We start from the raw sequence: 22,778 nt of genomic DNA, 5'->3' as shown, positions 1-22,778 counted from the left end.
CAAGAGAAAATGCTCAAGGCCACGACAGCTCAAACAGCAGAGCCAAGACTCGAACACAGATCTTCTCACACTAAATTCAGTTCTCTCTACAGTATAAATAGTAAGGACAGTCTACCAGGAAGGACAGTCTCCTTCCAACAACTCTCCTTCTGGAATTGCCGCCACCCCCTGACCATCATCCGTATTTTTATCCAGGAGTTGCCCTGTATGCACATGGCAACAGCTGCCGGATCCAGGCTGACCTCCAGACCCAAGCAGGACAAACAAGATTCTTTTTCCGGAAATCTGGGACAGAAACTAAGGTAGATCAGATTAATCCTTCTCTGGTGTAGCTGGATTGCAACACATAGACTGGGAATTGTTGGCAGAACCTATTTTCCTCACGTGGAAATGGAGAAAACCAGACCGCAGTGAGAGAACGGAGGAGATACAGAAAGAGACGTACAAGCAGAGTCTTCAACACTGTGCCAATCTCAGGTCGGCTGCTTCAACTGGCTGCAATCCCGTCCACGATTCCAGAAACAGCCTCAGGCGTTTCCCGGTATATATCATCTTTTACCTTAGGCTGCCTCTATTGTGTCTCTGCTCTGCTCAACCAAAGGGCCTAAGTGTTAAAAATAAACTGCACGAACAGGTGCCAAGCCCTGCACCAGGAGCCCTCACACACGCTGTCTCTGTGTTTGGTCTGCTCAGCACCCCTTTCTCTGTCTGCCAACAGCACCCCTCTGCTGGAAAACTCTTCCTTCCCCCTCACGCCAGCCACGTGGGGCTAGTGAGGGATGGCTACCTTCACTAACATAATCTACACAATTCTACACTAGCCCTGTGAAGTATCCTGGTAACTTTTTTTTAGAACCAAGAGATAAAAGTAAGATCATTATATCCATTTTTAAAAAGAAGCTCAGATAAATTAAGTCTTTTGCCCCAAATCACAACACCAATAAAATATACTGCCGGTATCTTAACCCAAGTATCTCTGACTTTAAAATGTGCATTTTTTCCCAATATAGCACTGCCTCTCCCTGGTAATATATAACATCTTAGTAACAACTTATGAACCAATATTCACTAACCACTTTCTGTACAGGGTATTGGAAAGTAATGGGAAAAGAAAAGCAATAGGAAGTATGGGGAAACAAATGCAGTTTTTGATTAGAAATGTTAAATCACAATTCCCAAGTTATACTGGCTTTTTCGGGGGCGAGGGGGAAAGGCAGGCAGTGTGTGCGTGTGCATGTCTGTGTTTGTGTGTGTGTATATGTGTGTATGTGTGCACACATGTGTTTCCTTTCTGGAAAACTGGGTAAGTCACAAAGCACTAATGCCCAAGTAAAGCACCCATCTACTGTGAACTACAGAAGAATAACCTCTATTCTAAAACACTTTTCCCATGGTCCCTGTGAGAACAAAGAGATTTTTCTCTATGAAATATTACAGAGAATATGGTCTAGAATAAATACTGGGGACAAAGTTAAATTAAAAAGTGTGGCAACCAAATGTGAAGACAATTGTTTGGGTTTTTTAAATATATTATGGCAAGAAAAGTTTCCAAATTAAATATTTATTCATGCTGCTGTTAATAGATATGTTTATATTTCTTTATAAACTTGAGCTTGCATATTCATATTTGCAATCAATGCAATTATAATCATCACCAAAAACATCTATTAAATGCTGAGATGATATAAAGTACATATGAATGTTTTATGCATTAAACACACCCCCCTGGAGACAAAAAGCTTTATAAAGGTTACAGAATGTATAAACATTATGTTTTATATAGGCAAAATAAAGAGAAAAAGACACAGAGAGAGAGAGAGAGAGAAAAGAAAGAAAAGAAATGCACTGTTCAGTGGAGTATCTAAGGGGCTGTTATTTTCCTTCTAGCTTTGTGACGTAAAGATATATGTTATGAAGTCAAAAAGAAATAAAAGTAGGTTAACCATAATTGCAGAGGATTATAACTATTTAGGCTCTAGGTTATTGTGTCTGCTTCTTCCTTAGAAGAACAAAGAAATGGAGAATTTCTTCTGCTGACACCTTCCTATCTGAAAACAGACATTTTAGCCATCTACAGAAGAACATGGCTCAGATTTCTCTCACAAAGATAAGGCAGCAACAATAGAGTGGTTGAATCATCAGATCCCACGTTCCAGATAAAGAAAACAATACCCACAGAGCAAGAAGAGCTTGTAAAGTCAAGGCAAGAACAAAATCCAGGCTACTATCTCCTAATACAAACTGGTTCCTCAGTCCCTTCAGCCTTCTGCAAAAAATGCCAGCCTTTAAAGTTACTTGAAATGCTGAATTGCTTGTGAGCAAATGATCTTCAAATTATCACTAGTTCTTCAAGGGACATCAGAGTTTGCCCTAAGTCACTCTTTTTCAAAAATAATTACCTAGGCTGAACTAAATAAAGAGGATACTGTCGATGTATAAGAAACCTTGGAAAAATCACACAGCCTTGGCCAAATGCACCTCACTGGGCACAGCAAATGGACTGCACTCTGCCAGGAGAGAAGGTGGGAAGGGTGACCGTAGCACACTCTTGCAAATTCAGTGATATATGTGCCTGGGCTAGATTAAGAAAAGTAAACCCCAATCTTTTAATTCTATAATCTTTTCCTTCTCTAAATGCATAAACTTAAAAACTACATATAAACTTCATAAATGTAATAACTAAATTTAATAATTTCTTCATATAGAACAGACAAGTAATTTAATATGTATTTCCCGGCACAGTAGTAACTTGAAATTGTCTGTCTACAGATGATCATCACATTCGCCATTAAACAACTTTGAAACATGCCAAACACCCGAAAATGTGGCCACACAGAAGATACAGATAAACATTCTCATATCAGAGAACGACTGTGGCTACTATGTCTAGAGAAAGGTAGCATAACAGCATAAGCGTCTATTTTAAGGTCATCTGCCAATGTCTGAAAGTGTTCACAGTTTCACTGAATTCTTAAGACAGAAGACGAAAGTTAGTGTTTTTAAATAATGACATAGGAATAGCTATTTCAGAATGAAAGAAAAGTGCATACTATAGAGACTGGAGAAGACTTATGAGTATTTCCATATAAATCACATAGCTCATAAGTTCATGATGTAAAAAAGTTGATATTCATGAATTCTATATCTCTCTACTAGTATTGTAAAGCAAAGCTGTGAATACAGCTTTAAATGGGTGTCTAATTTCATATGTTCCCAAAAAGAATATTCGCAGGCAGAGTCTGGTTGAATAGACGACGTTGTGACAGGAATACTCTGCTGAGTGCAGATGTTTGTTTCGTGCCAAGGAGACTGGGAAGCCATCAAAATGCTACATCTTTTCTCGTGGTCTGCCTGCCTCTTTCCAAAAGACTCAAGGATGTAAATGTGTGCTTTTAAAGAAAATTCATGAATTTATTGTTTACCCAAGGAAGATCTCCTTTTACACTAGCCAAAGACACCACTGTCTGTGGAGCAGAGCTCTGCATTTCAGAGACAAAGCGGCAGCCCCTGGCAGCGACCTGACTCACCAACCCGAGCAAGGCCCAGAGCCCGCAGCGGGCACCAACAGACAGAGCCGGCGCGAGGCTCACCCAGTGGGAGCTGAGAAGATCCCGACCTGGGAGCCCAGCCCTGCAGCTAACCCCTTCTGCCCAGGTCCTCCTGATGCCTAAAAGGCCATCTTCGCTGAGCAGTCGGAAAACTTATTCCTCATATATGTATCCAGAACACTCTTCAAGCTCCCCTAAAACACAGAACCCAGTGTTCGAATTCCAGAACTTAGGTAGAAATAATCACTGTGAGGGCCAAGAAGACAGGCTCGCAGACACTCCCAGCGGCACTGCCAATTTAGCTCACTTCAGAGTCAACTCTGACCAGAGGCCTCAGCGACTCGGCAAGCGTGTACCTCCTGGAAAATGAGCCGCCTCCTGTTGGGGACAGGCTTCCCAGCAAGCCCGGGAGGGTGAGGGGTTAACCGACATCCGTGCTGCCCCCTCCGGGGCTCTCTCCGTCCTGGCCCCGCAGACCACGTGTCCCTGCACGTGCCTCGCTCGCCGCTCCCCGCGGAATCAGACACGCCGAGCCCGCTGCTGAGAGCCGGACACAGGGCAGTCCCTGACGATCCCTTATCGTACTCCTTCACCAAGTAGCTGTAGCAGTTTGTGTGTGTTCCTCAGAATGCTCCAGAAGCCACCTGACGTAAGGGCGGAATGTTCCTAGATAAAGCAGGATGAGGGCAAGGCTGCTGTCGGAATGCCACCACGGCCACTAGAAAGGCACGTCACAGCAGTGTTAATGGTCACAAAGGACTATGATTTGCCTTTTAACAGCTGCCATGAGCTCTACTCACAAAACATGGACGTGACATGACCTCCTTTAGTCCCCACGCCAACCCCGTGGACTAGGTACTAGTATCTTTCCCATTTTATAAGGAAATGGAGGCTCTACAGGTTACAGAGTTAGTCGCACAGCTAGGAAGTGGTGAAACTGGCATTCAGCACCAAGTACTGAGAGGAACGTACTTGGAAGAAAGATGTGGTTGAGAACACTGCAGCTCTGAGATGCTGCTCAGGGATCCCAAGTCAGCATGATTTCCCTGGAGCTCCCAGGAAACCACGGGAGGACGGCAAACCCACGTGCACAGAGGCGACAGCCTGCCCTCGACAGAGGCAAAGGCGGCGCGGCCTTCCCTCACCTCCTGCACTCCATAGTCGTCTGTACCAGGAACCTGCTTTACGCTGCTCCTCCAGGACTGAGAGGGAAGCAGCCTTTCATGCTTATTTTTAACTGATGTCAACAGCATAAGAATACTTGGGTCTCGAGGACGGAAGAGAAAACACCAGGCATCCATGTTGAGGCCGTACCCCACACTCCCACTCCAGTCACTTCTGAAAAGAAGAAAAAGCCAAATAACTTGACTACCTATGGGGTTAACTTCTGTGCTAGAGACACTGGGGGGACAGAGAGTAATAAAAACACGTGAACAGCTGCCCACTGTGTGCCACTGTCTGCCGAGGCCCCTTCTAAGCATTTCACATGTATTTACCCTTCGAACTTCAAAACAACGCTGAGGTACAGTATTATTATCCCCATTTTGCAGATGAGAAAACTTCCCAAAAGTCATGAAAAAGTAGTATACCACATGGTCCCTGACTTTGAGCCTATAACACAATTACGGCAATGAGATTAACTTTTTTAAAACAATTGGCAAACAATACTGCCTAATCAAAAGTCAATGGCTGGTACAAGCCCTACACTAGCCCAAGGAAGCAAAGGTGAGTGAGGGCTGGAGCACACCCAGAGGCTTCCTGGAGGAGTAGGTCTACAGCTCAGGGCAGCGGATCCCCAACATACGGTTTGAGAACAGTGGTTCTCAAAATTACACAAATTAAAAGCCAGAAATCGGCAATGTGTATAAAAATCATGATCTATGAATATGCTGTCTAGAAGAAACTGACAGCAAATACAACAAGAAAGTAGGTTGAAAGTGAAGGATTTTGTCCTCCAGGGCTGTGGCCCCCACCCCTCAGGCCGAGGACTGGTACCGGTCCCTGGCCTACTAGGAACCAGGCCACACAGCAGGAGGTGAGCAGCCCACGAGCCAGTGAAGCTTCACCTGTATTTACAGCTGCTCCCATGGCTCACATCACCGCTTAAGCTCCTCCTCCTGTCAGATCAGCGGGGGCACTAGGTTCTCACAGGAGCACGAACCCTACTGTAAACTGCACATGCAAGGATCCAGGTTGCGGCTCCTTATGAGAATCTGATGCCTGATGATCTAAGATGGAGCTGAGGTGGTGATGCTAGTGCTGGAAAGCGGCTGCAGATACAGATCATCATTAGCAGAGAGGTTTCACCGCACAATAAGTGTAATGCGTTTGAATCAGCCCGAAACCACCCTCCGGCCCTGGTCCGCGGAAAAGTTGTCTTCCATGAACTGGTCCCTGGTGCCCAAAAGGTTGGAGACCACTGCTCCAGGGGATTGGGTGGGAGGGGGCGCTGCTGGCATCTAGTGGGCAGAGGCCAAGGATGCTGCTAAACACTCTACAAGCACAGGGCAACCCCCCACAACAAAGAATTCTCTGGTCCAAAATTGTCAACAGTACTTAGGTTGAGAAGCCCTAATTAGAGGAAGGAGGGTATTTAGACAGGCTCATTCTAGACAAGGAAAATTACACAAGCCTGGCTCAGAAACAGAAAAGAGCTCAGATACATAGGAGGCAATTTATTACGGGCAATAAAAGGAAATAATGTTGCGTGGGATGGCTTCATGGAGGGCTCTGAAAGCCAAGCAGAAGGATTACAGCTGGATTTGGTTGGAAACAGGAATACATAATAGATTTGTGATGACACTCACAGATGAGAACCAGAGTCAGGGAGTCCCAGAGCCCAGCTAAAAGATTTGCTAGAATAGCCCAGGTATAAAGTAACAAGCGGTTTCTGGATAGAGAGAAATGAGAGCAGTAAAAAATATTATAAAGAAAGGATGGACCTGGCTCACTTTGGACACCCGGGTGAAAGAGAGGCTTAAGGTGAGGTTTTCACACTGTCCCCATCTAGTCTGTGCACCCAGGACAGTGCCTAGCAGAGAGCACACGGAGGCGCTTGACGCATGAATCGCAAACACAGTGGACTCACAGGTTTCAAGGAAGTCAGGCTCTAATGTCCTCATGCAAAGGGAAACATTATGTACAGTTGAACCAGACTTGGAAAATGACAAACTGCCTCTAAATGAGCAGTTTTTCTTGTGGGTTTTCTTCCACAGAGGAGACACTGCTGGTTTTCAGTGGAACATCAGAGGGAGCACCTGCCTGTGTCTGAGATGGCCACAGCGGCACCCAGCACAGGTGAGAGTCAGCAGATGCCCCCTGGGGCAGAATCAACCCAAAAGAGAAGAAGTCATCTGGGTTAAATCTGTATAGATGCAAAGGGTCCGTGGTGCTGCAGAGAAGAGTCTGGAAGGCTGAGAAAGGGAGGCAGATGGTGGCTGCTCGGATAGGACCTCCCCACAGGCCTACCACTCACTGTTCCCACCAAATACCCATTTTTTTTTTTTTTTTTACAGTTTCACTTTGTTGTCCAGGCTGGAATACAGTGATGGGATCATAGTTCACCATAACCTTGAACTCCTGGGCTCAGGCTATCCTCCTACCTAAGCTTCCCAAGTAGCTGGGACTACAGGCACCTGCCACCAGGCCCAGCTAATTATGCTTTTAATTTATTTTTTGTAGAGAGGAGGTCTTGCTATTACCCAGGCTGGTCTCAAACTCAAATATATTCCTAAGATGTATGGACTTAGGGACTGGGGACCAGCCGTCTTCTGTTAGCATTTCAGCCCCAGGGTGCTTATCATTCTTCATTTATCAAATTCGGATCAAGCACTTTCCACTGTGGGAAGTACAGCTGAGTGAGCCCCACGCACACTGAGGGGTGTCTGTCTAGCTGATTTGTTAACGTAGACCAGGGTCAGCAAACTTTTTCTTGAAAAGAGCAGATGGTAAATACTTAGGCCTTGGGAGCCATACGGTGTTTGTTGCAACTACTTGACTCTGCCCTTGTAGTACTAATGGAGCCACAGACAACATGAAGAGGAATGGGTGTGGCTATGTGGCAATAAAAGTAATTACAAAACAAGCAGTGGGCCAGATTGGTCCACTAGGCCATAGTTTGACACCCCCTGGCTTTCATCATGACTGTGAGCTGACTAACTGGAAGATCAACTGTCAGGGTACTTAGCAGAAGATCTAGCACGGAGGTCTGGAAACGTATGTGAAAAGCACATTTTGATGAGGGTGAAAGAGAACTGTGGCTGGTTACCTTGTAAATGAGACCCTGCAGAGAGGGCATCTTGGGAGAAGTGAGGATATTAAGGACCCAGGACAGCCCAGCCACAACTGGGAGAGAGGGACACACCCAGAAAATTCAAGCATAAAACACTCCACAATCCTGAGGAAAGCTAACCCTACCTGGCAAATAACCCCTAATGCAGCAGATTATACCTTCCAAAAATGGCCCCTCTCACATTTCCCACCCCAGATGTTACTGAATTGATAAGACAGGACTACTGGTGCTTGCTAATAGCAAATGGTACTCAGAGCGCTTTCCTAATTTAGCTACAAATGAATATATTGCTGAACTGTTAAGAAAATAGATGCTAACCTACAGTAAAGCAGAATTGATCTCATACTTGATTTCAGAACACTGTAAGGAATTTTTTAAAAATTCTTGGCTCAGTTTCTCAAGAAGTTTATCAGTATCACCAGAAGGATTTCCTTTGGATTGCATGAGCCTCTGCACAATAGCCTTTCCTCAGAGCCTGCTCTGATGCAATGGACGTAAGCCTGAAATCATAAAGACAATACATTTCACAACATGGAACTGTTGGGAGAGACGGTGTCCCTGGGCCTTTGCACTCCTGCACACCTTGTCTGGCATGCCAAGACTGCACGGCCCAGACCACGTTTTAGCCAGGCCAGTTCCTAAGGTTGTTTACGCAGCTGGTAACCTTGAGAGATGAATCAATGTCTCTCCTCCTTTCTCCACGTCCCTTCCCCATGCCCCAGCAAAGACTAGGCTTGCTTACTGCTCGCTGTAAGAGTGGTGGTTCCCCCTCGGTGTGTAACTCTGCAGTGATGCAAGTGATGCAAACACAGTGCAAAGCACCCACCTGGTCCATATTAAGTTGTTCTATGGAGATTTGTGGGGCAAAGGAAACTAACATAAATATGCTAATGTTCATGCTGTTTGCTGTGCAAGAATTATAAACTCCTTTATCTCTGACTCAGGAATTTTGTGTCTTCCACCAGCATCCATGAAACAATAACAGGCTTGTTAGTAACAGTAACTTATTAGTTTACAGATAAGGTAAAATCAAATCCCAGAACCAACAATAATTCTCTTTAATATTAAATAAAAATTTGCAATTCTTTATTTCATTTTGCTCTTTAATATCTGGCCCTTAGCAAGCTTCTTATACTATGTGTCAAAGCTCCTGGTTTGCACAAGATAATCCCAGTTTATACCGGCTGATCTACTCTTTCCAGTCCAGTAAGTGCTCCTTTCACTCTCTAAAGTGTCCTGGCTTGTACATTAAGTTACATGATCACCCCACTTCCAACCCAATGGACAGATGTATAATTTCTGAAAACATGTAAACTGTTTCCATGTTTTGTTCGTGATCATTTTTCTTTAAAAAACAAAAATAGGAACAACATAGTCTGACTTCAATTCTTTCACTTAAAACACATTTTCCTCCAAGAACTTAACCCACTATAATTACATTTTGCAAATAATGGGAAGAAAGTTTTAAATGCAGCATCCTCTTGAAGCAAGATGACAATCAATTGGTCATTAAGTGCTTTATTGTTACAAATCACATTTAAATATGCACTATTTTTCCTTTTAGGAAACTGTCATCCAAAACTGGGAATGAAGCAAAAAAATCACATACATCTGATCTTTCATTAAATTTTATGATAATATTTAAACATGGTTCCCTCACCACACACACAATATCCTGGGGGAAAATTTTCTCCAAGAAAAATAATGAGGGCACACCATCAAGGTGTGACTCTGCAGATTCTGGGAAGCTATCCAGTTTGTGCATCCTTGTCTCTGCAACCCCATCCATGCTGGGAATTTGAGAGCTTGTCTCATAGACAGCAAAGAAACAACCTGAACGGAGGCGTAGTCCTTCATCAAACCTTCCCAAAGGGCAGCCAAAAGCATCTGCTTTCAGCAGCCCTATGCATGCTCTCCAACAGGTCCAATAGGAGGAAGGGCCCCTCCATTCCTACTCGCATCCAAACAGAGGCAGACACTTCACTCTGCTCCTTGGCATCGGCTCCCCTCTGGCTGCTCCACTACAGGGCCAGCAGCCAAATGCAGCTCTCCACCAAAGCCCATTCCTGCCTGTCCCATACACACCCCGAGATCAGAGAGCTTTAACAAAGCAAAAAAAGAAGTCACTCTACCCAAAATGATGGTGACCCCTGCTATGACAAGGAAGCCAACCCAGTGTCAGCAATGCAAGCACTCAAACAGATTATGCACCGTACAAAATGTATCTTCGGGTGAGTCACAGTAGGATGATCCCAGGGAAAGTAAAGGGGAGTTCCAGTGCAGGCCTTGACGTACAAACTGCTTCCGATCTGCCCAAACGTCAGGTGAATTACTAAAAAGAAATACCCCCACTTTAACATTTCTATAAACTAAACAGTTAGAAAATAATAATAATAAACTTGAAAGTGACAGATTGATCAAAAAAGAAATTGTGTTGTTTAGTTTTGTTTTGTTTCCTAAGAGACAAAGCTAAATTATTGTCTTCTTTAAAGGATGATCTTAGAAATTCACAGCAGAAACAAAAGTATGTGTTTATAGAAGGATTTTTTTCATTGTTCTCATCTTTTATTCTCCATGTTGATGAAGGAATCTTTCATTTTCCATGTGTATCAGAGGTCTCCTAGAGAGCTAAAGTGGAATCAAAGTCCTCCCCGTAACCCACATTTAACCTATGAGCACATACACCATTACACATACCTGCCTTTCATCCTCTTCCGCTTTATCTTCCCCAAAATCCAACTCAGTAACTGCAGTGGTGGGTTCAAATCCAGCTCTGCCACTGAAGAGCTGAATAGTGTGACTTAGACAAGTAGCTCAAGTTCTGTGCCCCATCCCTTATGTGTAAAATGCGAATGACAACAGCACCTACCAAATGGAGCTGTCCTGGGGACTGAATGGGTTAACGATGGCAAAGTGTTGAGGACCCAGCCTGGCACACCAGTGTTTGCTAAAAAGCTACAAGATGCAATTCCTCGTATTTAATAATATCCCTCTTTATAGACTTAAGTCAATGTTGAGGCCTATTTCATTTTGCAAAATCCGCATTGTTTGTAGGGCTGTGCCTAACGCACAGGGAGTGTCAACAAATATTCGTGTGACAAATGGATACAAACTGCTGTACAAATGAAGGAACAAATGACCTCTTCCATGATTACATTCAAAATTCCAAAGAGCTTAATTAAATTCAAACCACTGGTGATAAACTGGAGACTGAGTGCTGTTCTCACCGCTAAGTAGTACCTCCTCCTCTTCCACAGTCAGCCCTGGTCCCAATAAAAACACCATCAAACCATCCATCCCCCGCCTGTGCCATGAGACTCCTCCCACATAATAAAGGTGACCATTTCCCACTTAGCCCATCAGCGACACTTCCCACTGGCATTTCCCTCAGCGCCACCTCTTCTGTTATTGGCATTTATTGCTAGTACTAAAATACGAGGCAAAATGAAATTTCTAAAGGACCATGAAATCTATGGAAAAATATTCAGAAGCATGACTTTCAATTCATTTAATATTTAAATGAAATTCATTTCAGACCCATTCAATAAAGCCTTCATATTCTGAAGAAATTCCCAATAATATATAAAGGAAACAAGTTTCCGAAAAGATTCTGCTTTAGCTTAGTTGGGAAATCTGGGCTGCTACGGCACCATAACTCAATCTGATCTGCTAAATTAGTTTAGATATCCACACAGGAAATTCACAAACTGACACTCCCACACTTTTCACTGCCAGCCGCCTAGATTACTGCATCAGCTCCAGTCAATATGGTGACTCCGGTCTTTCTACCCTCCAAATTCACTGCCCATATGTGACCCTAAAATGCCAGTATGACCTGGCTCTCTCCTACTTACAACCGTTCAGTGGCTACCCATGTCCTAAGGATAAAGTCCAAAGGAGCTTCCTCACCTAACGCCCCACCTGCCCAGACAACCTCCCATCCTAGCCAGACTGTGCCAGACTCGCCCTGCTTGCTCCCTTCCCACCTCCTAAGGGGGAGCAGCCTTCCCACTGCCTAGGTGCCCCTCGGCCTCAGTGTAAATGTCATTTCCTAGGATGCCTCCCAGGACCACCCACCCTCCATCGCGGGCAGGTGAGGGACACTTCCGTGGGCAACAATATAGAAGGGCCTGGATGTCACATCTCCACCTTGGGCAGCAACGTGAGCAGAGCCATTCGCCAAGACATAGGAGAAGCACAAATTCAAGCGATGAGGGGATGAGTTTAGGTTTAGACGTGCTGCACGTGAGGTGCCCCAAGACCTGTGCTTATGAGTCGTGGCTAAGAACGCATCAGTGCCCTGCTCGTGACACCAGTAGCTTCCCAGTGCATTACGGAAAGTCCAAAGTCGTCACGAAGTCCTACGAGGCCCCACACAGGCCAGCCCCTCAAGCTTACCAACCGCATTTCCTCCAACTGCCTGCTCCCTGCCCACCTCACTGGCCACAGCGGCCCCCCACTGTCCCCTACAGATGCCTAGTGAGACGCTCCTTAGCACCTCCACACCCACTGCGCCCCTCCTGGAACACCGTACCCGGATCCTCACACAGCTTCCTGCTTCTCATGCAGGTCCCACTGCGGACGTCGCCTCCTCAGAGTCCCTTCTGTCTCTCAGGAAAATCACCCAACATAACACAACCCGACTCCCCATCACATCAGTCTGCTTTACTTTCATCACTAAACACTCGAACTTACACCATCAATTCATTTGTGTTGCATTTTTATTGTCTGCCTGTCCTGTCTACACTGCACACAAAGTCAGACCCCTCGACCACTTTCTTCACCAGGGGAGCCCCCAGCACTGAGAACAGTGTCTGGCCTTTACTAATATTTCATCCCATCTGTTCAATGAATACGTGAACAGAGGAATACAGGTAGCAAGATGGGATCTGCCCTCTCCTGCCTTCCCACTGAAATGGTTGTGAAAATATGAAAAGTGATACCAACTGCTAACTGTGTAAGGAAACTAGTAATGCTGACTAATTATCTCACAAATTCCAGAAAGAAGTTCCATTAATACTAAAGAAAAGCAAATAAAGCTTTGGAGGAGGGCAGGATGCACAAACATGAAAGGGGAAAGAGAGGGGATGGATTTCTGCTACCTCTGCCTGGCCCTGTCCCGAGGGTCACAAACCTGGCTGACCACCAGGAGCACTGTGTTGTGTTTACTGGTTTTGTTGTGGGGTCATCCACTCATGTACTGAGTCACTGATCCATTCATCTGATCAAAGGTCAAAGCAACAAAAATAGGTATGTAGGAAGAAATCTCACCACCCCCTTTCCTCTCCAGGCCACGTACACACATGCTACCTGGTAAAGTTTCCTAAATGTTTGGCTTTGGTAAATTTCTTCTACAGCCTGCATACATGTTGTTTAATACACTGGCTGCTCTAACTATAGGATAAACACCTGTGAGCAGGGCTTTAGGATAGAATATAACTTTTAAAGATATTATGAAATCGCCTCCAAAGAGGTGTAAACTTCTGTCCTGGGGGGGCGGAATATATATATATATATATATAGAGAGAGAGAGAGAGACATATATATTAGGTCATTAAATATGAAATGTCCGATTTCAAATCAAAAGTGTAGTTTATTATATCTCAAACAAGAATTAGTACAATTAATCAAAGTATGCGCCTGAGCTATCAACACAGTCTTGCCCCCTTAACGGTAGCTTGTTTATGCCAGCGGCAAAGAAGCCTGGACAGTGAGTTGTGATGAAACCACAAATCCTACAGTGAGGTGTATATCCAAAAGAAATGAAATCAGCATATCAAAGAAATATCTGCACTCCCATGTTTATTGCAGCATCATTTACAATAGCCAAGATTCAGAACCAATCTAAGTGTCCAACAACAGATAAATGGATAAAGAAAATGTGGCACATATATACAATGAAATATTATTCAGCCAGAAAAAGAATAAAATCCTGTCATTTCCAACAACATGGATGGAACTGGAGGCTATTATGTTAAGCGAAATAAGCCAAGCAAAGAAAGACAAATTTGACATGTTCTTATGTGGCAGCTAAAAATGAAAACAATTGATCTCATGGAGATAGAAAGTAGAATAATGGTTACCAGAGGCTGGGAAAGGTAGTGGAGAGGGGGGATAAAATGGGGATGATTAATGGGTACAGATATATAGTTAGAATGAACAAGATCTAGTCTTTGATAGTACAAAAGGGTGACTATCGTCAACAATAAGTTACTGTATATTTTAAAATAACTAAGAGTGGAATTGGAATGTTCCTAACATAAAGAAATGATAAATACTTGAGGTGACAGATACTCTAATTACCCTGATTTGATCATTACACATTGTATGCCTATATCAAAACATCACATGAACCCCATAAATATATACAGCTATTATATACCCACAATAATGAAAAATAAAAATGTAAAATTATTATTTCAAAGTTCTTCCATATGTGAAGCCACAATTATTAATTAGTATATAAATTAACTCCTAATCCTTCTGAAGGCAAGAATCTTTGCCCAACATTACTTTCAGAATACCCTTTCCTATTCCTCTCCAAAAGGCCATATGAACTCAATTCCTGTATGGTCCATCTGCCAGTCCCTCGATTTCTAATATTATCTTTAGGAAAACATCAAAATCTCCAATCTTCCTTCAGTCAGCTGGGATTTGAACCTGTCTCTAAATCTAAGTCATGGGTAAAGGCATAAATACCACACATAATTCATTTCAATGAGCATTTCACCAGTAGCTAGCATGCAAAAGCCCCAGAACAAGCCCCGGGAGAATATCAGGATTTCCTAAGGGCTCTGTCAATCCCGTGGGAGAGATAACCCACATATATAAAAACCTGCAACACAAGGCAGAACGTGCAGAACAGAACTACAGACAGCACACGGGCCGGCAGAGGAGAAAGCGCTTAACTGCAACTTGGGGGTCGAAGGTTTCCTTGAAGAAACTGCATTCAAGTCGAGCTTGAAGAAAAGGAAAGAGTTCAGCAAGCAGAAAAAGGCAAAAGGCATTTCAGAAAATGTGAACACTACGAGCAAAGGCATTACGAGGAGAGCAAACGCCCTGGCACAGATGGCATGCCATGAATGTTTGGGGAATCGGTGACTGACTGGAAACACGTATCGCAAGATGCGTCCGCGCTCAGCTATTTCACTGAGCGCTCGCTACGTGCCAGGCGCTGCTCTGGGCACCGCAGAGAACAAAGCAAGTCCCTGTCTTTGTGGAGCTCACGTTCTCATTGAGGGGACAGAACATAAAGAAATAAATATGTAATATTATTCTAGGAACCAGTCAGTGCTAAAGTCAGGGAGGCCTCTCTAATAAGGATTTGAACACAAAGCAATGAGGGAATGAAAAAATGATCTATCTGTGTGAAGAGTGTTCCCAGCAAAGAGGAGGACAAAAGTCCTGCAGTGTCTCCTCCTTAACCTGCTCAAGGAAGGACAAGGAAACCAGCGTGCTACAGCAGGGTGAGCAAAGGGGGAGAAGGCAGCGGACGAGCCCAGGGAGGCTGAGGTTTCACCAGGCCACGGGCCATGCTGTGGATCCTGGAAAGGACTTTCACTTTATAATGAACGAAAGAGAATGAGGCTAATGTGTTCTGAGCAGAGAAAAGGCCTCAGGGGCCCCTACGGACGGCAAGGGTAGAAACTGGGAGGCCACTTAAGAGTCTGTATTGGAGATGTTGAGCATTTTTTCATATGTTTCTTGGCCATTCTTCTATCTTCTTTTGAAAAATTTCTATTCATGTCCTTTGCCCACTTTTTGATAGGGTTGTTTGATTTTTTTCTTGCTGATTATCCTGAGTTCTAAATAGATTCTAGTTATCAGTCCTTTATCGGATGTGTAGCATGCGAACATTTTTTCCCATTCTGTAGGTTGTCTGTTTGCTCTCTTGACTGTTTCTTTGGCTGGGCAGAAGCTTTTTAATTTAATCAGGTCCCATTTATATTTTTGTTGCTGTGACAGCCTTTGGGGTCTTCTTCATAAATTCTTTGCCTAGGCCAATGTCTATAAGAGTCTTTCCCACATTTTCTTCTAGAATTCTCTTAGTTTCACACCTAAGGTTTAAGTCTGTTATCCACCACCATCTCTAATCATCAGGGAAATGCAAATCAAAACCACAATGAGATATCACTCAACTCCAGTGAGAATGGCCTTTATCAGAAAGTCCCAAAACAATACATGTTGGCGTGGATGCAGAGAGACAGGAACACTCAGACACTGCTGGTGGGACTGCAAACTAGTGCAGCCCCTGTGGAAAGCAATATGGAGATACCTTAAACAGACACAAGTAGACCTACCATTTGATCCAGCAATCCCATTATTGAGCATCTACCCAAAAGAACAAAAGACATTCTATTAAAAATGACATCTGCACCCGAATATTTATAGCAGCACAATTCACAATCGCAAAGATGTGGAAACCACCCAAATGCCCATCAATACATGAGTGGATTAGTAAAATGTGGTATATGTATACCATGGAGTATTACTCAGCTATAAGAAATAACGGTGATATAGAATCTCTTTTGTTCTCCTGGAGAGAGCTGGAACCCATTCTATTAAGTGAAGTATCCCAAGAATGGAAAAATAAGCACCACATGTACTCACCAGCAAATTGGTTTCCCTGATCATCACCTAAGTGCACATTTGGGAATAACACCAGTTGGGTGTCGGGCAGGATGGGGGGGCAGGAGGGGATGGGTGTATACCTACATAATAAGTGCGATGCGCACTGTCTGGGGAATGGACACGCTTGAACCTCTGACTCAGGAGGGTGGGGCAGGGGGGGCATGGGCAATATACATAACTTAAACTTTTGTACCCCCATAATAAGATGAAATAAAAAAAGAGTCTGTATTGATAAGCCAGGTAAGAGATGATGAGATGGGGTGGGTTGGGGGGCAGCGTTACAGGTCAGGAGGGTGAGCCAGATTCCAGATATGATTCAAAGGCAGAGCAGCCAGGACTGGTGACAGACTGGAGTTCGGAGAAAGAGAAATGACTCCAAGGTTTTAGGCAGGACCACACTCAAGAGAAAACAAGGCTGGAAATACAGTTGGGCCTGAGCATATATCATCTACCAAATTCAGCTTTTGGGAACCACAGTGGGACAGTGAAAAAGGATGTCCTCACCTGAGGATATTATCTCTCTGTGCTACCATTCCCTTGTCTATAAATGAAGTAAATGGTTAGATTTATGCTTCTCAAACTAGGATACTCATATGAGCACCCAAATCATAATACAATCTCATAAATCTTCCCAGAAAATTAACTATATAAACACACTCTGGGGTAATTTGTATTTACTAGTTAACATTTATTAAAACAAAAAAATTGGTATGAGTGAAAGAGGAAATACTGCCTAAATATCTACACAAAGTTAGCGTTTATGGGAGCAGAAGCATATTTGTTCTTGACTGGCATTTGTCACACTTTGATGGAAGCTTTTGAGCAGTTCTAGTTTAAATGGTATTTCTGAGCCCTCTGCTTTAATATTCTGTTTTAAACACAGTTTACTGGTTTTCAGCCTTTAGAGTTGTCTAGTGGGCAAAACACAGAAGACGTGGCCATGACAGAGACCAACTCTGCTAACTTCTTCACAGTGTGCAGGGGCAGCCAGGAGAGGCGGGGTGGCAGTGGGGGAGGCAGGGACAGGCCGGGTGTAGAGCCCCCAGTCCCCACGGGTGTGGAGCCTAAAGAACCAGACAGTACCTATTCTGAAAAGAAGAAGAGAGGAAGTAGTATAAAGATAATTGTCATCTTTCCCCTGAAAATGTCAACAGATAGTATAAAAAAATTGATAGAACAAAACATAAAGGTATAGGCACACTACCTAGAGTTACGGAGGCTTAGAGGAGCAAATCAAACAGCCAACAAATAGCTGAAAAGAAGCTCAAATTCCCTAGACTCCAGGAAATACACATTAAAACAACAATTAGATATCCTTTTGTACCCATCAGAACTCCCCCAAAATTAAAGAGCTATGACTAGAGATGTGAGTGGAAAGGCACTTTCTTACATTGCTGGTAGAAATGAGATATGATTTTAGACAGCAATCTGAAAAGATCTATTAATATAAAAACCACACATGCCCATCATCCCAAGAATCCACTCCTGGGAACCTACACCATGAACACAAAAGCACCAGTATGCAGAACAAACATATCAAGGATGATTGTCTGGCATTACCTGAGAAGAAAAAACCAAAAATCTTACTGCTGAATAATATGAGAATGGCTGAATAAAAAAATGTTCATGGATGTATCAGCATTGCTTGAAGACAAATTTTGAGAGGAAAAACGTTGATGCCTAAAAATATAGAAATTTCAGAATAAATTATGGTCCATCATCCCAGCATGGAAAAATCAAAAGGCTTCACAAACAGTGGACCAGCCTCTCCCCGCTGAGCTCAGAGGACTGTTGTGTGGGAAAGTGAGGTCCAGTGGAGCCGGGGGACACTGTGTGGGCCAAGAGGAAGGAGAGGAGGAGGGAAGGATGACCTAGAATGAAGACAATGAAAGTGCACAGAAAGGGAAGCATGCAATTACCTGGCTATGCAAAAATGTATGTATTGGTTTATTTGTGTGATTAATAAAAAGTCTGTGGATTTTTCTTTAGTTTAGATTTTCTTTTTCTTTTTTGTTTTGGAACCAGATCATCAGCTCAGAAGTGGAACAAGGGGGGCCAGGCCCAAGGCAGTTGGACACCTGCTATGATCAGAGGTACCCTGGGTCCTCCCAAACAGGCTGCTGAGGCCTAGGAGATGCCACAGAGCAGGCAGGCCCAGGTGGCAGTGGTCAGTGGTCCTTAACTGGGGAGGGCCTGGGACCTCGGCCTGTACCACAACCAGTGATTGTCCTTAAGCACAATTCCATCCCTGTCACCTCTGCCTGGGCCCTGCCAGGGCACCCCCCACCCCTGCCCTCACAATGAATACGGAATCCTCACATGGCTACAGAGCATCCCCATCCCTCCTCCCTCCCTCCCCCTGCTCACAGTCTCCTTACTGTCCCTCCACCGAGCCCACACCCTCTGGCCACAGGGCCTGGAACTGTCTCCCCAGACATTGTCCACTTTGCTCTTTTCTTGCCTTCTCATTATCCTTTCTTTATTTTTTTTAACTTCAGAATATTATGGGGATACAAACATTTTGGTTACATGAATTGCTTTTGTACAGTGTGAGTCACAGTTATCAGTGTACCCATCACCTAGATAGCATACACTATACACATTAGGAGTGTATTTACCCATCCCTTCCTCCCTTCTCCCACCTGTTTGATTTCTGTTGAGTTTTACTACCATATGTGCCCAAGTGTTGATCAATTAATTCCAATTTAATAGTGAGTACATATGGTGTTGGATTTTCCATTCTTGTGATACTTCACTTAGAAGAATGGTCTCCAGTTCTAGGTTGTTACAAAAAGTTCACCATTTTCTTTATTGCTCAGTAGTATTCTACGGAATACATACCACATTTTATCGATCTACTCTTGTATTGATGGGCATTTGGTTTGATTCCACATCTTTGTGATTGTGAATTGTGCTGCAATAAACATTCTAGTGCAAGTGTCTTATTGATAAAATGACTTTTTTTCCTTTGAGTAAATATCCAATAATGGGATGTCTGGATCAAATGGCACATCTACTTTTATTAATAGTTCTTTCCATAGAGATTGTACTAGTTTGCAGTCCCACCAAAAGTTTATAAATGTTACTTTGTCTCCACATCCATGCCAGCAACTGTTGTTTTGGGACTATTCGATAAAAGCCATTCTCACTGGTGTTAGGTAATATCACATTGTGGTTTGAATTTGCATCTTCCTGATGAGAGACGTTCAGCATTTTTTCATGTTTATTGGCCATTAGTCTATCTTCTTTCGAAAAGTTTCTGTTCATGTGTTTTGCCCATTTTTTAACAGGGTTGATTTTTTTCTTGCTGATTTGCTTGAGTTCTATGTAAATTCTGGTTATTCGTCCTTTATTGGATGTATAACATGAAAATATTAATATTTCTCCCATTTTGTTCTATTCACTCTATTGTTTTCTTCACTGTGAAAAGCTTTTTAATTTAATCAGGTCCCACTTATTTATTTTTGAAGTTCCTATGGTTGCCTTTGGGGTCTTCTTCATAAATTCTTTGCCTAGGCTGATATCTATAAGAGTTTTTCCAACATTTTCTTCTAGAATTCTTATAGTTTCATGCCTTATGTTTAAGTCTGTCATCCATCATGAGTTAATTTTTGTGAGTGTTATCCAATTTTCCTAGCACCATTTATTAAAAAGGGATTCTTTTCCCCAGTGTATGTTTCTGTCTCTTTGTCAAAGATCAGATGGCCATATAAGAATAGTTTTATATCTGGGTTCTCTGTTTTGATCCATTGGTCTTTGTCTCTGATCTTGTGCTAGTACCATGCTGTTTTAGTAACTACAGCCTTCTAGTATAGCTTAAAGTCTGGTAAAGTGATGCCTCGTGATTTGTTCTTTTTGCTTAAGGTTGCTTTGGCCATTCAGGGGCTTTGCTGCTTTCATACGAAGTGTAGAATTATTTTTTTCTAGATCTGCAAAAACTTACATTGGTATTTCAATGGGGATTGCATTGAATCTGTAAATCACTTTGGGTAGTATAGACATTTTAACAGTGTTCATTCTGCCAATCCATGAGCATGATGTTTTTCCATTTGTTTACATCCTCTGCAATATCCTTCCTCAGTGTTTTGTAGCTCTCCCTATAGAGTTCTTTCACCTGCTTGGTTAAATATATTCCTAAGTATTTTATTTTCTTTGTTGCTATTGTGAAAGGTACTGAGTCTTTGATTTGATTCTCAGCTTGACTATTGTTAGTGTAAAGGAATGCTACTGATTTGTGCGCATTGATTTTGTAACCTGAGAATTTGCTAAATTTATTTATCAATTCCAGGAGATTCTTGCCAGAATCTTTGGGGTTTTCTAGATATAAGACCATATTGTCAACAAAGAGTGATAGTTTGACCTCTTCCTTCCCCAATTGGATACACTTGATTTCCTTCTCTTGCTTGATTGCTCTGGCTAGGACTTCCAGTACTATGTTGAATAGTAGTGGTGACAGTGGGCAACCTTGTCTGGTTCCAGTTCTAAGTGGGAATGCTCTCAATTTTTCTCCATTCAGCATGATGCTGGCTGTGGGTCTGTCATATGTGGCTTTTATAATTTTGAGGTATGTTCCATCTATGCCTATTTTATTAAGAGTTCTTATCATAAAGGGGTGCTGAAATTTTTCAACGCTTTTTTTTTCCTTTTATTGAGAAGATCGTGTGGTCTCTGTTTTGCTTCTATTTATGTGGGGAATCACATTTATAGATTGGTATATGTTGAACCATCCTTGTATCTCTGGGATGAAGTCCCCTTGGTTGCAGTGGATTATTCTTTTGATATGCAGCTGAATTCACTTTGTGAGGATTTTATTGAGAATTTTTGCATCTATATTCATAAGAGATATTGGTCTGTAGTTTTCTTCTTTTGTTGTGTCCTTTCCTGGCTTTGGTATCAAGATGATATTGGCTCTGTAGAATGAGTTAGGGAGGATTCCTCTTCCTTCTCAATGTTATGAAGTAATTCCTGCAGTATAGGTACTAGTTCTTCCCTGTAGGTCTGGTAAAATTCTGCTGTGAAACCATCTCATCCAAGACTTTTTTTTTGTTTGAAGATTTTTTTATTCTTGCTTCAATTTCGTTGCTTGTAATTGGTTGGTTCAGGAGTTCTATTTCTTCCTGATTGAGCCTAGGAAGGTTGTGTGCTTCCAAGAATTTATCATTTCCTCAACATTTTCAAGTTTATGTGCATAGAAATTTTCACAGTATTCAGAGATAATATTTTATATTTCCATGGTATCAGTTGTAATATTTCCTTTTTCATTTCTGATTGTTATCGAGGGCCTTTCTTTTCTGTTTCTGGTTAATCTAGCAAGATGCCTGTTGATTTGGCTTATTTTTTCAAAGAACCAACTTTTTGTTTCAATAATCTTCTGTATAAAATCTTCTTTTGTTCTCGATTTCATTTAGTGCTGCTCTGACCTTAGTTATTTCTGTTCTTCTGCTGGGTTTGGAATTGGTTTGCTCTTCCTTTTCCAATTCCTTGAGATGATTCGTTAGATTGCTGATTTGTGATCTTTCTGTCTTTTGGATATAGGCATTTAAGGCTAGGAATTTTCCTCTTAGAACCACTTTTGCTAAATCCCACAGATTTTGATAACTTGTGTCCCCTTTGTCATTTAGTTCAGAGAATCTTTTGATTTCCATCTTAATTTCTTCCTTGACTCAATAATCATTCAGCAATGAGTCATTTAATGTCCATGATCTTGTGTAGGGTTGAGTGTTTCTATTGGTATTGACTTCTAATTTTATTCTACTGTAGTTTAAGAAGATACATGATATCATTTCTATTTTTTTTTAATTTATTGAGACATGTTTTGTGGCTTAGGATGTGATCAATCTTAGAAAATCTTCCATGAGCTGATGAGAAGAATATATGTTCAGTAGTTTGGGGGTAACTAAAATGTCTGTTAGGCCCATTAGTTCTAGAGTCCTATTTAAGTGCATCGTTTCTTTGTTTATTTTCTGTTTGGAGGGTTTGTCCTGTTCTGTCAGTGGGGTGTTGAAGTCCCCCGCTATTGTGATGCTGCTGTTCATCATTTTGTTTAGATCAAATAGGGTTTGCTTTATGAATCTGGGTGCACCTGTGTTAGGTGCATAAATGTTTAGGATTATTATGTCTCCCTATTGAATTGTTCCCTTAACCATTATATAATGACCATGTTTATCTTTCTTTACCTTTGCTGATTTGAGGTCTATTTTATCTGATATGAGAATGACTACACCAGCTTTCTTTTGATTTCCATTTGCATGGGATATAGTTTTTCATCCCTTTACCCTAAGTCTGAATGAGTCCTTTTGGGTTAGATG

General features: G+C 42.5%; 1 protein-coding gene across 7 annotated transcripts in view; it reads right to left on the bottom strand.

Annotated features, from left to right (window-relative positions):
* Positions 1-22,778, bottom strand: part of L3MBTL4 (L3MBTL histone methyl-lysine binding protein 4) — a 404,316-nt gene that overhangs the window by 363,364 nt on the left and 18,174 nt on the right. The window contains exon 1 of one of the 7 annotated variants that reach the window (XM_045527506.1): positions 10,537-10,584. The exons of the other annotated variants lie outside the window; for them this stretch is intronic. The gene's annotated coding sequence lies outside the window, so the exon portion shown is untranslated. Of the gene's footprint in view, positions 1-10,536; positions 10,585-22,778 lie in introns of those variants that run through there. 7 annotated transcript variants of the gene reach the window in all.

This window comes from Lemur catta, chromosome 16 (genome assembly GCF_020740605.2).
Source record: "Lemur catta isolate mLemCat1 chromosome 16, mLemCat1.pri, whole genome shotgun sequence".
Taxonomy (NCBI): Eukaryota; Metazoa; Chordata; class Mammalia; order Primates; family Lemuridae; genus Lemur; species Lemur catta.
Note: the sequence above shows the minus strand (reverse complement) of the source record. Positions and strands in the feature narration are given on the sequence as shown.